The sequence below is a fragment of the Salvelinus fontinalis genome, chromosome 20 (assembly GCF_029448725.1).
Source record: "Salvelinus fontinalis isolate EN_2023a chromosome 20, ASM2944872v1, whole genome shotgun sequence".
Classification (NCBI taxonomy): Eukaryota; Metazoa; Chordata; class Actinopteri; order Salmoniformes; family Salmonidae; genus Salvelinus; species Salvelinus fontinalis.
The window spans coordinates 11,433,988-11,447,668 of NC_074684.1; positions in this window are offsets into that span (position 1 = coordinate 11,433,988).

Below are 13,681 nucleotides of genomic sequence, written 5' to 3' on the forward strand. Positions count from 1 at the left end.
TCCTACCCTTATCAGGGTTGGGGTGAATTCCAATTCCACATTTTCCTCATTGAAAAGCATGGAAGAGAATAGGAATTCGAATTTCAGTGTACTTCTTGAATTGTCTGGAATTGACCCCAACCCTGACTCTGATCCTTAAACTTGGAGGGATAAGCAAAATCTACATCAACAGGCATGAGTGAGTATAAGGGGAATACTGAATATACTGTGCATACTCTATTCAAATGAGAGAGCCATAGCTGTGATGTTCATCAATATTCAGCACGTTACATAACCTGGTCGATAACGCCTCTGTTCCTCTGTGTGTGTGAGAGCAGAGGGGTGTGTGTGAAAGATTATGATTGGCTATCGAGTGGCAGATAGTCAGACAGCAATGAACTCTACTTATTGCAATGGAGCAGCAGGCCAATTGAGTCACATTATACTCATCCCTGTACCAAGCTCTCCAATTTGCATGCACCCTAACTAGGCAGCCATTTAATAACATACCCCACCCAAAATGCTCGCTCGTAGCTCGTATAATGATGCCTGCTACAGTCAGCATAATCACAGAGGATGCCCTGGATCAAAGAGCCGAGATCTGAGATCAGCACGACAGCCTAGCCTAGCCCCACAGTGTATCCCTATGAAGTCAACTTAGATACAGCCATAGAGATACAGTATAATAGTGTTCTAGTTCATTCTGTGGATACAGTATATTGTGGTTAAGCTAGTATGTCTGTATTGTAAGTCTCTTGCTGGGTAAAACCCAGACTCTCCCAGTCTCCAGGGTGGTCATTAGTGGTCCATCCGTTATGTAGGGCTTGAGCGATGGCTGTGCTGGGGGGGGCCATGCGCATGCGTGCCCCCTGGTGTTGGGCCCCCACACCCTGCCTGCTGCTTCAGCCCAGCCGGTCCAACGGGCCCCGAGGGGCCACCAGCCTGCCTGCTGCTGGGGAGGACAGTCAAGCCTGGCCTACAGTACATGGGGCTCTGTCTCTCTATTTCTCTCTCTCTCTCTGCCTCTCACTCTCTGTCTGTCTGTGTTTCTCTCTGTGTGTCTCTGTCTGTCTGTCTTTCTGTTTCTGTCTCTCTCTCTCCCCCTACCTATCCCCAGACTTTTCTCGACAGTCTCAGCCTCTCTTATGATAAATGTTTTTAATAATCTCTTTTCAATCTCAGGAGGAGATGGGAGGTAGCCAATTTAGAAGTATCATCCTGACAGAGAGAAACTGTCAGCCCGTGGCTGCTGCTAGGTAATGTTCCTAAAATGAATTCCTGCTATACAGGCAGTAGAGGTGGAGATAATTGGGGGATGCTTGTTCAATGGTTGCACTGTATTTTGCTCCCCATTGTCGACTGGTTCTGGGGCTCCGGGCCTACATGGACCTGCCTGGCTGGTCAGGGGGCCTCTTGAGGGAGGAGTCGGCGACAGCCGGTCGACTCGTACTAAGCCCTTGTTTATTGCAGGGAAAAGGCTGTGTGTGGCTGTACAGTATGTCTCCAAGCAGTTACTATGGTATTGTCTTGTGTCTGGGAGATATGTCAGGAGACCTATTAGGTCCCTCTCCCATTCTGTCAGTCATTGATCTGTCTCTCTCTCTGCATGCTGGTTGGAATCTCTAGGGGGGACCCCCCCCCCCCCCCCTCTATTCAATTCAATTCAATGGGCTTTATTGGTATGGGAAACATATGTTTATATTGCCAAAGCAAATGGAATAGACAATAAAAGGAAAATAAACAAGGGAAACAGTGAAAAATACACTGCTTTAAAAGAATATAGACATTTCAAATGTTATGACTGTTTATGTACAGTGTTGTAACAATGTGCAAGTAGCTGAAGAATTAAAGGGTAATTAAATAAATAGATAAATATAGGTTGTATTTACAATTTACAAATCTTGCTGATGTGATTCCACACTGCGTTTTTTCACCTAATAGGTATGGGAGTTTATCAATGTTTGAATTGTTTTCAAATTCTTTGTGGGTCTGTGTGATCTGTGGGAAATATGTGTCTCTAATGTGGTCATACATTTGTCAGGAGGTTAGGAAGTGTAGCTCAGTTTCCACCTCATTTTGTGGGCAGTGGGCACAAAGCCTGTCTTCTGCCAGGTCTGCCCATGGCGGCCTCTCTCAATAGCAAGGCTATGCTCATGGAGTCTGTACATTATTTTCATTGATTAAATTAAATTTATTTTTTTATGGGTGGATCAGAATCATAAAACACGGGACGAGATGTTAAAACTGTCCATTGTGCCAATAGATGGTATGCACTCACATGAGATTTGCCGTGATGTTGACAGAGTGGCATGGGAGGTTTATTTCTTAGACTGGGTTAAGATGTCAATTTTGGGACACATCCTCAGTAGTGTGCCTTCGAATCAGTGGGTGTTTCGGCCTTTAAATCACTAAACACCCTCAACAAAGGTGGCCAGCTAAAGGGTGATCAAGCCTTAGCTTGTGTCCCATGCCCAATTAAGATTTCCCACGGGACTATGCAAGGCAGGGGCGTCCTCTTCCCTGAGCCAGCCCTACAGCTGACCGCATACCTCCTCAAGTTGGAGGGATCTGAATTGGGTTCTCAGGTGGGGGTGGGGGGTCATGAAATTATAGCCTAGCAAGGGTCCTTCCGTTTGATCCAGATCCACTGGCTGCCTCTTTCAGCTGCTTGAGAAACTGCTCTGACGGTCTGCCGCAGAGCCTGTCCATGGATTCCAAGTTCTTTCAGCAACCTGATGGTGGAAGAAGCCACGAATCGTCTGCATCCCACTTCAACTGGCCAGACTTTTGCATTCCAGCCACGCTGAGTTGCGTCTGCTGCCAACTCTGTGTAACGCAGTTTCTTACGCTCGTAGGCCTCTTCAACAGAGGTTTCCCACGGGACTGTGAGCTCTATGATGTACACAGCCTTCCGTGAAGGGGACCAGAGTACCATGTCTGGCCTAAGGTTGGTAGAAGCAATCTCAGGTGGAAAAATGAGTTGCTGGCCAATATTGACAAGCATCTTCCAGTCCCGGGCCATGCCTAGGTGTCCAGTTTCTGGCTTTGTAGGAGGATGCTTGGGCCTTTTCTGTCCCTCCCGGATAAATGTTGTTGTCTTGACGGGATTGCTTGTTTTTGGAGGTAATGAATTGGTTGCACTCCTCTTGGTCTCAAGTGCTGCAGCCAGGCTCTTGAGGACCTGATTGTGCCTCCAGGTGTAGCGGCCTTGTGAGAGGCTGGTCTTGCAACCTGTCATTATATGCCTGAGAGTCGCTGGAGCTGGGCAGAGGGGGCAGGTCGGGTCCTCGCCATACCATTGATGTAGGTTTTTTGGTGATGGAAGGACATCATAAACAGCTCTTATGATGAAGCTGATGTTGCTTGCCTCCATTTGCCAAAGCTCACGCCAGTTGATCTTTCTCCTCTCCAGGTCTTCCCACCGCGTTCATTGCCCTTGTTTAGCAAGAAAGACAGCCTTTGCACTTCTTGCAGTCTCCTCCTGTCTGCGCACCTCCTCGGCCACCTGCGTTCAGATGTTGTTGCCTTATGGAACGTTGGTTTGCTTGCTGCCAGGTCAAAGCCTCCTCTTCCATGCTGGATATTCCCCACAATGTCTTGGTGTCTCAGGGCTGATGTTGCTTGCTGCACAGCCTTGGATGATGTCCATTTCCGTCCAGTTTGTAGGGGAGGTGCAGCCTTGCTAATGGTCTGGTCTTTGGAGTCCTTCAATGTCATCTGAAGTCTTACTTTAGAGCACTTGTACTCCTCCGTTAGACTTGTAAGAGGTAGTTCAAGGACCCCTTTGCCATAGAGGCCGGTGTTACTCAGGCATCGTGGGACACCCAGCCATTTCTTCACGAATGAGCTAATGGTTCGCTCCATCTTCTCCACTGTTGTTATTGGGACCTCATAGATGGTGAGTGGCCACATTACCCGGGGGAGAAGTCCAAACTGTAGGCACCAAAGCTTGAGCTTCCCAGGCAGTAGGGTCTTGTTGATGTTCTCAAGTCCGTTGGCGATGTCCTGTCTTACTTGCTGCACTTGATCTTTATCTCTGAGGCTTTCGTTGTACCATCTACCCAGGCTCTTGACGGGTTGCTCAGACACCGTTGGTATCGGGTCATCTCCAATGCAGAACCTCACATCTTTAAGCTGTCCCTTGACTATGGAGATGCTTCGAGATTTGCTTGGCTTGATTTTCATCCGGGCCCACTTGATGTTATCCTGCAGTTTTGCAAGTAGCCGCCTGGTGCATGCTGCAGTGGTGGTCAGTGTAGTCATGTCATCCATGTATGCTCGGATAGGTGGGAGACGGAGCCCTTCCTTAGTTCTCTCACCGCCGACTACCCATCTCGATGTCCTGATGATGAATTCCATGGCCATAGTGAAGGCCAGAGGTGAAATTGTACAGCCTGCCATTATGCCCACTTCCAAGCGCTGCCATGTTGTTGTGAAGTCAGGTGTTGTGAAACACAATTGCAGGTCTTGGAAATTGGCCTTTACAAGTGTAGTGATGGATTCTGGTACGTGGAAAAAGTTGAAGGATTCCCAGAGGAGTTCATGGGGAACTGAGCCAAAGGCATTGGCCAGGTCGAGGAAGATGACATAGAGGTCTCTCTTGTCTTTCTTAGCTGTTTGGATCTGGTGCCAAATCATACTAGTATGTTCCAGGCAACCAGAGAAACCAGGAATGCCTGCTTTCTGTACAGATGTATCAATGTACTTGTTCCTTTCCAGGTAAGTGGACAGCCTCTGTGCTATTATACTGAAAAAGATCTTCCCTTCGACGTTGAGAAGGGAGATTGGTCGGAATTGACTGATGTCTGTCGCATCCTTCTCTTTCGGGATTAGCACACCACCAGCCCTTCGCCATGCCTTTGGTATTATTTCCTTCTGCCACACTATCCTCATGAGCCTCCAAAGAAAGCGTAGAACATCCGGGGCGTTCTTGTAGAGCTTGTATGGTATTCCATTAGGCCCAGGAGCCGAGGCCGCTCTTGCTCGTCGGACAACGTTCTCTACTTCCTTCCATTTTGGAGGGTCAGTGTCCAGATTGAATTCTGGTGGTTGAATAGGTGGGATGTCATGTGGGATGATTATCTGCTCATGCCTTTTCGTGTCCTGGTGGACCTTTTCCAGATGTTCTTCCAGTTCTGGCTTTGGAGTTTTTAGGATGCCGCACTTTTCCTTTGCGAAGAGGTCTTTGACAAACTTAAAGGGGTTTTTATAGAACCGTGTTCTTGAGTGTTCCTTCTTCCTACGAAGTTTCCTTAAGTTTTCCGCTCTTCGCAAGGTTGCCAGCCGACATTTGATGTCTGCTTGGAGTAGCATGAGACCTTCTCTCTCTGCATCAGAGGCCTTCTTCCACTGCTTCTCAGCTGCCTTCTCTCTCTGACAAGTATCTCGATCTCTTGCTGCCTCCTAGATTTGGCTGGCGCGGGTGGTGTCTTGCCACTTCTCCTTTCGTTTACTCCAAAGCGCTCTTCTCCGTAGTGGTAGATAATGTCTCCCATCCTTTCAAGCTTTTTCTCTGCTGTTCCTACCTGTTGTTCCAAGATTTTTGTCAGGTCGTTGCTGATTGATTCCCACTCTCTCTTTTCAACAGCTTTGGGCCACTTCACACTCGGTATGTGCCCTTTGACCTTTTCCTTTTTAGAGATCTCTGTGGTTGGGTGAGTTCATCCACCGGCATTTCTGTGCTTGTGTTATCCTCCTCCGTTACAGGGGTGCTGATGCTCTGCGAACTTTGGTTTGCGTCCCGTCGCTGTGCTTCATTCAACTGATTTGACTGGCTGCTTCGTAAGAAGTACTGGTCAATGCGAGGTCCCTGTCTCTGCTCTACCAAGCACCTTTTCCTCCCTTGATGGATCCTTAACCCCCTTGCCGATGTTACTCTCTCCCAACCACAGCTGCACACCTGAAGTGTGTGTCCTGCTGCTGTTATGGTTGTCTCATGTGCTGTGTTCCTACTCGTAGTCGTTTCCATTCCTGGGTCCGTAGCCATGTGATCAGTCGTTGAGCCATCTTGCGCCCCAGCTCTCGCAGGCTCTAGGGGTATGTTCCTTTGTTGACTTTCAGTAGCACTTAGCGGGTGTCTCCAACATACTGAAGCAGCGTCGGAGACTGCCAACATGGGTAGCTAGCCCATTACAGCCCCATTGGGGTCTATTCCCTCCGGTCAGCTGTCTCTCCAAGCTGTCACACAGACTTTCCTATGTTGTCAGCTGTCCTTTCACAGCAGTCACTGGACAAGTCCAGATAATCAGAATTCAGCTTTAATATTGCATATATATTGTTGCTTCCATCAATGTAATTGTCTGCATCATTTCCAGTGCCCCATAATTTTATTTTGTAAATATACCCTACCGTTCAAAAGTTTGGCGTCACTTAGAAATGTCCTTGTTTATGAAAGAAAAGCACATTTTTGTCCTTTAAAATAACATCAAATTGATCAGATATACAGTGTAGACATTGTTAATGTTGTAAATGACTATTGTAGCTGAAAACTGCTGATTTCTTATGGAATATCTACATAGGCGTACAGAGGCCCATTATCAGCAACCATCACTATGTTCCAAAGGCACATTGTGTAAGCTAATCCAAGTTTATAATTTTAAAAGGCTAATTGATCATTAGAAAACCCTTTTGCAATTATGTTAGCTCAGCTGAAAACTATTGTGCTGATCAAAGAAGCAATAAAACTGTCCTTCTTGAGTATCTGGAGTTGAGTATCTGGAGCATCAGCATTTGTAGGTTCGATTACAGGCTCAAAATGACCAGAAACAAAGAACTTTCATCTGAAACTCATCAGTCTATTCTTGTTCTGAGAAATGAAGGCTATTCCATGCAAGAAATTGCCAAGAAACTGAAGATCTCGAACAACGCTGTGTACTACTCCCTTCACAGAACAGCGCAAACTGGCTCTAACCAGAATAGAAAGAGGCCCCGGTGCACAACTGAGCAAGAGGACAAGTACATTAGAGTGTTTAAGAGTGTTTCTAGTTTGAGAAACAGACGCCTCACAAGTCCTCAACTGGCAGCTTCATTAAATAGTACCCGCAAAACACCAGTCTCAACGTCAACAGTGAAGAGGCGACTCTGGGATGCTGGCCTTCTAGACAGAGTTGCAAAGAAAAAGCCATATCTCAGACTGGCCAATAAAAAGAAAAGATTAAGATTGGCAAAAAAACACAGACACCGGGACAGAGGAACTCTGCCTAGAAGGCCAGCATCCCATAATCGTCTCTTCACTGTTGACGTTGAGACTAGTGTTTTGCGGATACTATTTAATGAAGCTGCCAGTTGAGGGCTTGTGAGGCGTCTGTTTCTCAAAATAGACACTCTAATGTACTTGTCCTCTTGCCCCAGTTGTGTACCGGGGCCTCCCACTTCTCTTTCTATTCTTGTTAGAGCCAGTTTGTGCTGCTCTAGACCCCAAACTTTGGAACGGTAGTGTATATATCTAAATATATACACTGTTCAAAAAAATAAAGGGAACACTAAAATAACACATCCTAGATCTGAATGAATGAAATATTCTTATTAAATTCTTTTTTCTTTATATAGTTGAATGTGCTGACAATAAAATCACACAAAAATTATCAATGGAAATCAAATTTATCAACCCATGGAGGTATGGATTTGGAGTCACACTCAAAATTAAAGTGGAAAACCACACTACAGGCTGATCCAACTTTGATGTAATGTCCTTAAAACAAGTCAAAATGAAGCTCAGTAGTGTGTGTGGCCTCCACGTGCCTGTATGACCTCCCTACAATGCCTGGGCATGCTCCTGATGAGGTGGCGGATGGTCTCCTGAGGGATCTACTCCCAGACCTGGACTAAAGCATCCGCCAACTCCTGGACAGTCTGTGGTGCAACATGGCGTTGGTGGATGGAGCGAGACATGATGTCCCAGATGTGGATTCAATTGGATTCAGGTCTGGGGAACGGGCGGGCCAGTCCATAGCATCAATGCCTTCCTCTTGCAGGAACTGCTGACACACTCCAGCCACATGAGGTCTAGCATTGTCTTGCATTAGGAGGAACCCAGGGCCAACCGCACCAGCATATGGTCTCACAAGGGGTCTGAGGATCTCATCTCGGTACCTAATGGCAGTCAGGCTACCTCTGGCGAGCACAAGGAGGGCTGTGCGGCCCCCCAAAGAAATGCCACCCCACACCATGACTGACCCACCGCCAAACCGGTCATGCTGGAGGATGTTGCAGGCAGCAGAACGTTCTCCACGGCGTCTCCAGACTCTGTCACATGTGCTCAGTGTGAACCTGCTTTCATCTGTGAAGAGCACAGGGCGCCAGTGGCGAATTTGCCAATCTTGGTGTTCTCTGGCAAATGCCAAACATCCTGCATGGTGTTGGGCTGTAAGCACAACCCCCACCTGTGGACGTTGGGCCCTCATACCACCCTCATGGAGTCTGTTTCTGACCGTTTGAGCAGACACATGCACATTTGTCTGACAGTTTGATTTCACAGAAGTGTGATTGAGTTGGAGTTACATTGTGATGTTTAAGTGTTCCCTTTATTATTTTGAGCAGTGTACATACACATATATACAGTATATAACATTCATACATATACACGTATATATACCTTCAAACACATACACATATACATACTTTTTAAAATATACCTTCCTTTATTATTCCCCGCAAACCCTCCCCCAATTGGAGTAAACTATTAAACAATAACACTTAGGCTTCTACTTCCAGCTTATACATACTATACACATTTTACAGACACAGTCTATTTTACAATAGTTATTATATTTGGTTTGTTTTTAGCCCTGGCCTTCCTCTCCTTCTGGTGTCCATCCAGTTTGATTTCTGTTTGCCATATATTTGTAACTGTACTATTTCACAAAAGTTCTGAACCTATATACATCTTACAGACCCCGTATGTTTTACATTTGTTATCTTGTTGTTATTAGTTCCACTCTTCAGCTCCATTCAACCCCTCCTATCTATCTCTGAACACCATCCATTTTGGATTTCTATTTGCCATATGTTTTTCAACTGTGCTGTGATGCTTCACAAAAGTACTGAACATTTTCATTCTCATAGTTTCTACAGATTGTAAAATAAAGATGAACATTTTTGCTAAAATAATTATTATATTATTGATCGATTGACTATGGCTTTTCAAATCACCCAGTATTGCTATCTGCAGCTTTAGTTCTAGGTAAATTGTTGCAGGTCTTCAGAGTCTGTACATTCTTCATTTGAGATCAGTCACAGTGGTCAGGTATTCTGCCACTGTGTACTCTGTTTAGGTCCAGATAGCATTCCAAATAGTTCTGTTTTTGATTTCTCATAATTTGGTTGGGTCTAAATGCGTTTCTGTCCTGGGGCTCTGTGGGGTCTGTTTGTGTTTGTGAACAGAGCCCCAGAACCAGCTGGCTGAGAATACTCTTCTCTATGTTCATCTCTAGGCTAGGGCTTTGTGGTGGACTGCTTGTGCATTGCTTCCTTTTAAGTGGTTGTAGAATTTAACGTCTCTTTTCTGGATTTTGATCACTAGTGGGTATCGGCCTAATTCTGCTCTGCCTAATTCTGCTCTGCATGCATTATTTGGTGTTTTACGTTGTACCTAGAGGATATTACTGCAGAATTCTGCATGCAGTCTCAATTGGGTGTTAGTCCCATTTTATGAATCTTTGGTTGGTGAGCGGGCCCCAGACCTCATAACCATATAGGGCAATGGGTTCAATATTTGATTTAAGTATTTTTAGCTAGATCCTAATTAGATGTTGAGTTTTATATTCCTTTTGATGGCATAGAAGGCCCTTCTTGCCTTGTCTCTAAGGTCCTTCACAGCCTTGTTGAAGTGACCTGTTGTGTTGATGTTTAGGATCAGGTAGGTGGAATTCTTTGTGTGCTCTAGGGCAACAGTGTCTAGATAGAATTTGCATTTGTTGTCTGGACCTTTTTAGGAACACCATTACTTTTGTTTTACTGAGATTCCGTGTCAGGGCCCAAGTCGGACAAAATCTGCGCAGAAGATCTAGGTGCTGTTGTAGGCCCTCCTTGGTTGGGGACAGAAGCACCAGATCATCTGCAAACAGTAGACATTTGATTTCTGAGACCAGTGGCGTGAGACCGGGTGCTGCAGACTGTTCTAGTGCCCTCACCAAGGGTGGGGCTCAAGCTGCATCAAGAGTGGGGCTCAAGCTGTTGATAAGTATTTTGGTAAGAATTTCTTGATTCGTTTTTTACGTTCTTCATCAAACCATTTCTCATTGTTGTTAGTTGTCTTAGGTTTTCTGCCGGAATGTTAGTTGATAGGTCAATATATTGTTCAGGCTTCCTCCTCTTCCTAAGTTTATACCTTCACTATTGCAGGAAAACATCTTGTCTAGGAGGGATTGGATTTGTTGTTCGGGAGACTCTGGGTTGTGGTCAGTGATAAAGTAGTCTACAGTACTACTGCCAAGAGATGAGCTATATGTACAGTATACGTACCGCAGGAGTCCCCTCGAAGCCTACCATTGACTATGTCCTGCGACAGACCTGCAGGAGTTGTGACCTGTTTTTGTTGGTTATGTTGTCGTAGTTGTGTCTATGGGGGCATATGGGGGAGGGAATGCTGTCACCCCCCGGTAGCCGTTTGTCCCCCTGTGTGCTGAGGGTGTCAGGTTCTTGTCCAGTTCTAGCATTTAGGTCATCACAGACTAGTACATGTCCCTGGAGCTGGAAATAATTGATCTCCCCCTCTAGGATGGAGAGCTGTCTTCATTAAAGTATGGGAATATGCAGTGCCTTCGGAAGTACTCAGACCGTTTGCCTTTTTTCACATGTTGTTAGGTTACAGCCTTATTTTAAAATTGATTAAATCATTTCCCCCCTAATCAATCTACACACATTACCCCATAATGACAAAGCAAAAACAGGTTTTTAGAAATTGTTGCTAATTTATTTAAGAAAAAACTGAAATATGACATTTACATAAGTATTCAGACGCTAAAATACACCTGTACTGACCTCGCCTTCTGGATGATAGCGGGGTGAATAGGCCGTGGCTCGGGTGGTTGATGTCCTTGATGATCTTTTTTGCCTTTCCATTGACATCGGGCACTGTAGGTGTCCTGGAGGGCAGGTAGTTTGCCCCAGGTGATGCGTTGGGCAGACCACACCATCCTCTGGAGAGCCCTGCGGTTGCGGGCAGTGCAGTTGCCGTACCTGGCGGTGATACAGCCTGACAGGATGCTCTCAATTGTGCATCTGTAAAAGTTTGTGAGGTTTTTACTGGCCTGGTTGTAAAGGCTGTTCAAGTCCAGGGTGGAGTGGTGGGCCAGGTAAACATTCGGTTTATAGAAACAATCACTGGAAGTACTTACGTTTATCCGTTTTATGGTAGCAGGGTGGAAGTATTTTTGTGGTAGCAGGGTGGAGATAACCACTTATGCGTTGGGGAAGTTAGAAGAAGCTTTTTCAATCCTTCCCTTTCCTGCTGTGCCCACCCATTCCTGCTGTGCTCTCAGGTCGTTTGTGCCTGTGTGTATTATTATGTGGCTGGGTGATCCTAGTTGGTCCTCAGACGGTAAGGTCTAAGGTCTCTCTCTGTCTGTCTGTCCTAACGACCACTCTACCACAGGCTGCTGTTATTTGAGAGCCAAACATCTCTGAGTTTAAGTTATGATTTCGAGCAACATTGTGTGATAGATAAGATAAATCTCCAACCCTGAGACACAAAAGCAATCATCCTCACCACTGTATTCTCACACTCAAGAGCAGTTAATGCTATTCCTCCCGAGATAGATCATATTTTGTCAGTGAACACTACTAGGACACTTTCCCTCTCATCTCTAGGGCTAAGTGTCTTATCAACAAAAATCCTGCTTTCTCCATTCTTTGAAAAACACTGGCAAAGCAACCATTGATTTTAGCTTGTTTGCGGCAGTCTTTTAGGGATTCGTTCACCTGTTTCTTTTCTTTGGGCTTCAAATTTGAATTGGATCTTACGAATGTGTGTTTCTTCACTTTGCTGTGGGTGTCAATAACAGGTGATTTTGTGAAAGCCATGATGGTATAGACCTGGCAGTCAATATGACATCAATAACCCATCTCATGCTGTCGATACCAGCAAACGGCTATAGGGGCCTTTCCGTGAAAGCTCACAGTGCTATCGAACGAAACACACAGATAAACTGAATAAGGTAAGACCCATTCTGGAGAAAGTAAGATTGGTTTCCTGGGATCTGAGTCGAACAACGCCGTTAGGTCTGCAATAACATCAGTTTCCGACCAATTACAGTCCTACAAAACGGAGAACTTGGAAAACAAACATCTATTGCTTAGAGGAGCAGTGTGAAGCAGCAGGATTCGAACCGGATTTGCAGAATTCAAGGCTGTTATCCCACTGAGCTAAAGCCTGGGCAATAACTCAGGGAGCCAACGCAAGTCTTCAGGTCTCAGCTTACTCATCACACCCATACAGTAAAGCAGGCCCGGACCCAGAATGAATCATTTGGACGGGCATTTGATTTCCATTGGGGGGCGTATTGTTTTCAGGGATGTGCCAACAGCTTACTTTATTGAGATGTAAAACTACAATTTATACAATGGGTGGGGTTGTAATTCCCATTGTTATAGAGCATTTCAAACCCGAAATAGAAAGCACAACATGCATAAGCCTACCCATGTCCACGTTCCATGTGTTGACGTGGCTTGCCGCCGATCGGCTTCGGCATTACCGGTACGTTGATCTCTAACTTCAGCACAATGGACAATCCCGTATATTTGTATCATGCATGGCCTAGTACCTACATGACATAGGAAACACATTGACATTTAAATTCAATTCAGATGGTTTTACTAACACTCATCGCAGCTGCTTAAATCACCTTTATAATAGGCTAATGCAAATCTTTGATCGCATTTGCAGAGCAAGGAAAGATTAATTCATGACAGTAATTAGCCAGCCTGCCAGCTTAGTGGAGTCTGACACTAGTATAGTCAGTGTAGTCAGCTCAGCTATCCCCATTGAGACTGTGTCTGTGCCTCGACCTAGGTTGGGCAAAACCTAACATGGTGGTGTTCGCCTTAGCAATCTCACTAGGATAAAGACCTCCTCCATTCCTGCCCTTATTAAAAGAGATTGTGATAAATTCACATCTCAAAATAGGGCTACTTAATGTTAGATCCCTCACTTCAAAGGCAGTTATAGTCAATGAACTTATCACTGATCATAATCTTGATGTGATTGGCCTGACTGAAACATGGCTTAAGCCTGATGAATTTACTGTGTTAAATCAGGCCTCACCTCCTGGTTACACTAGTGACCATATCCCCCGTGCATCCCACAAAGGTGGAGGTGTTGCTAACATTTACGATAGCAAATTTCAATTTACACACAAAAAAAATGACGTTTTCGTCTTTTGAGCTTCTAGTCATGAAATCTATGCAGCCTACTCAATCCCTTTTTATAGTTACTGTTTACAGGCCTCCTGGGCCATATACAGCGTTCCTCTCTGAGTTCCCTGAATTCCTATCGGACCTTGTAGTCATAGAAGATAATATTCACATTTTTTGTGATTTTAATATTCACATGGAAAAGTGCACAGACCCACTCCAAAAGGCTGTCGGAGCCATCATCGACTCAGTGGGTTTTGTCCAACATGTCTCTGGACCTACTCACTGCCACAGTCATACTGGACCTAGTTTTGTCCCATGGAATAAATGTTGTAGATCTTAATGTTTTTCC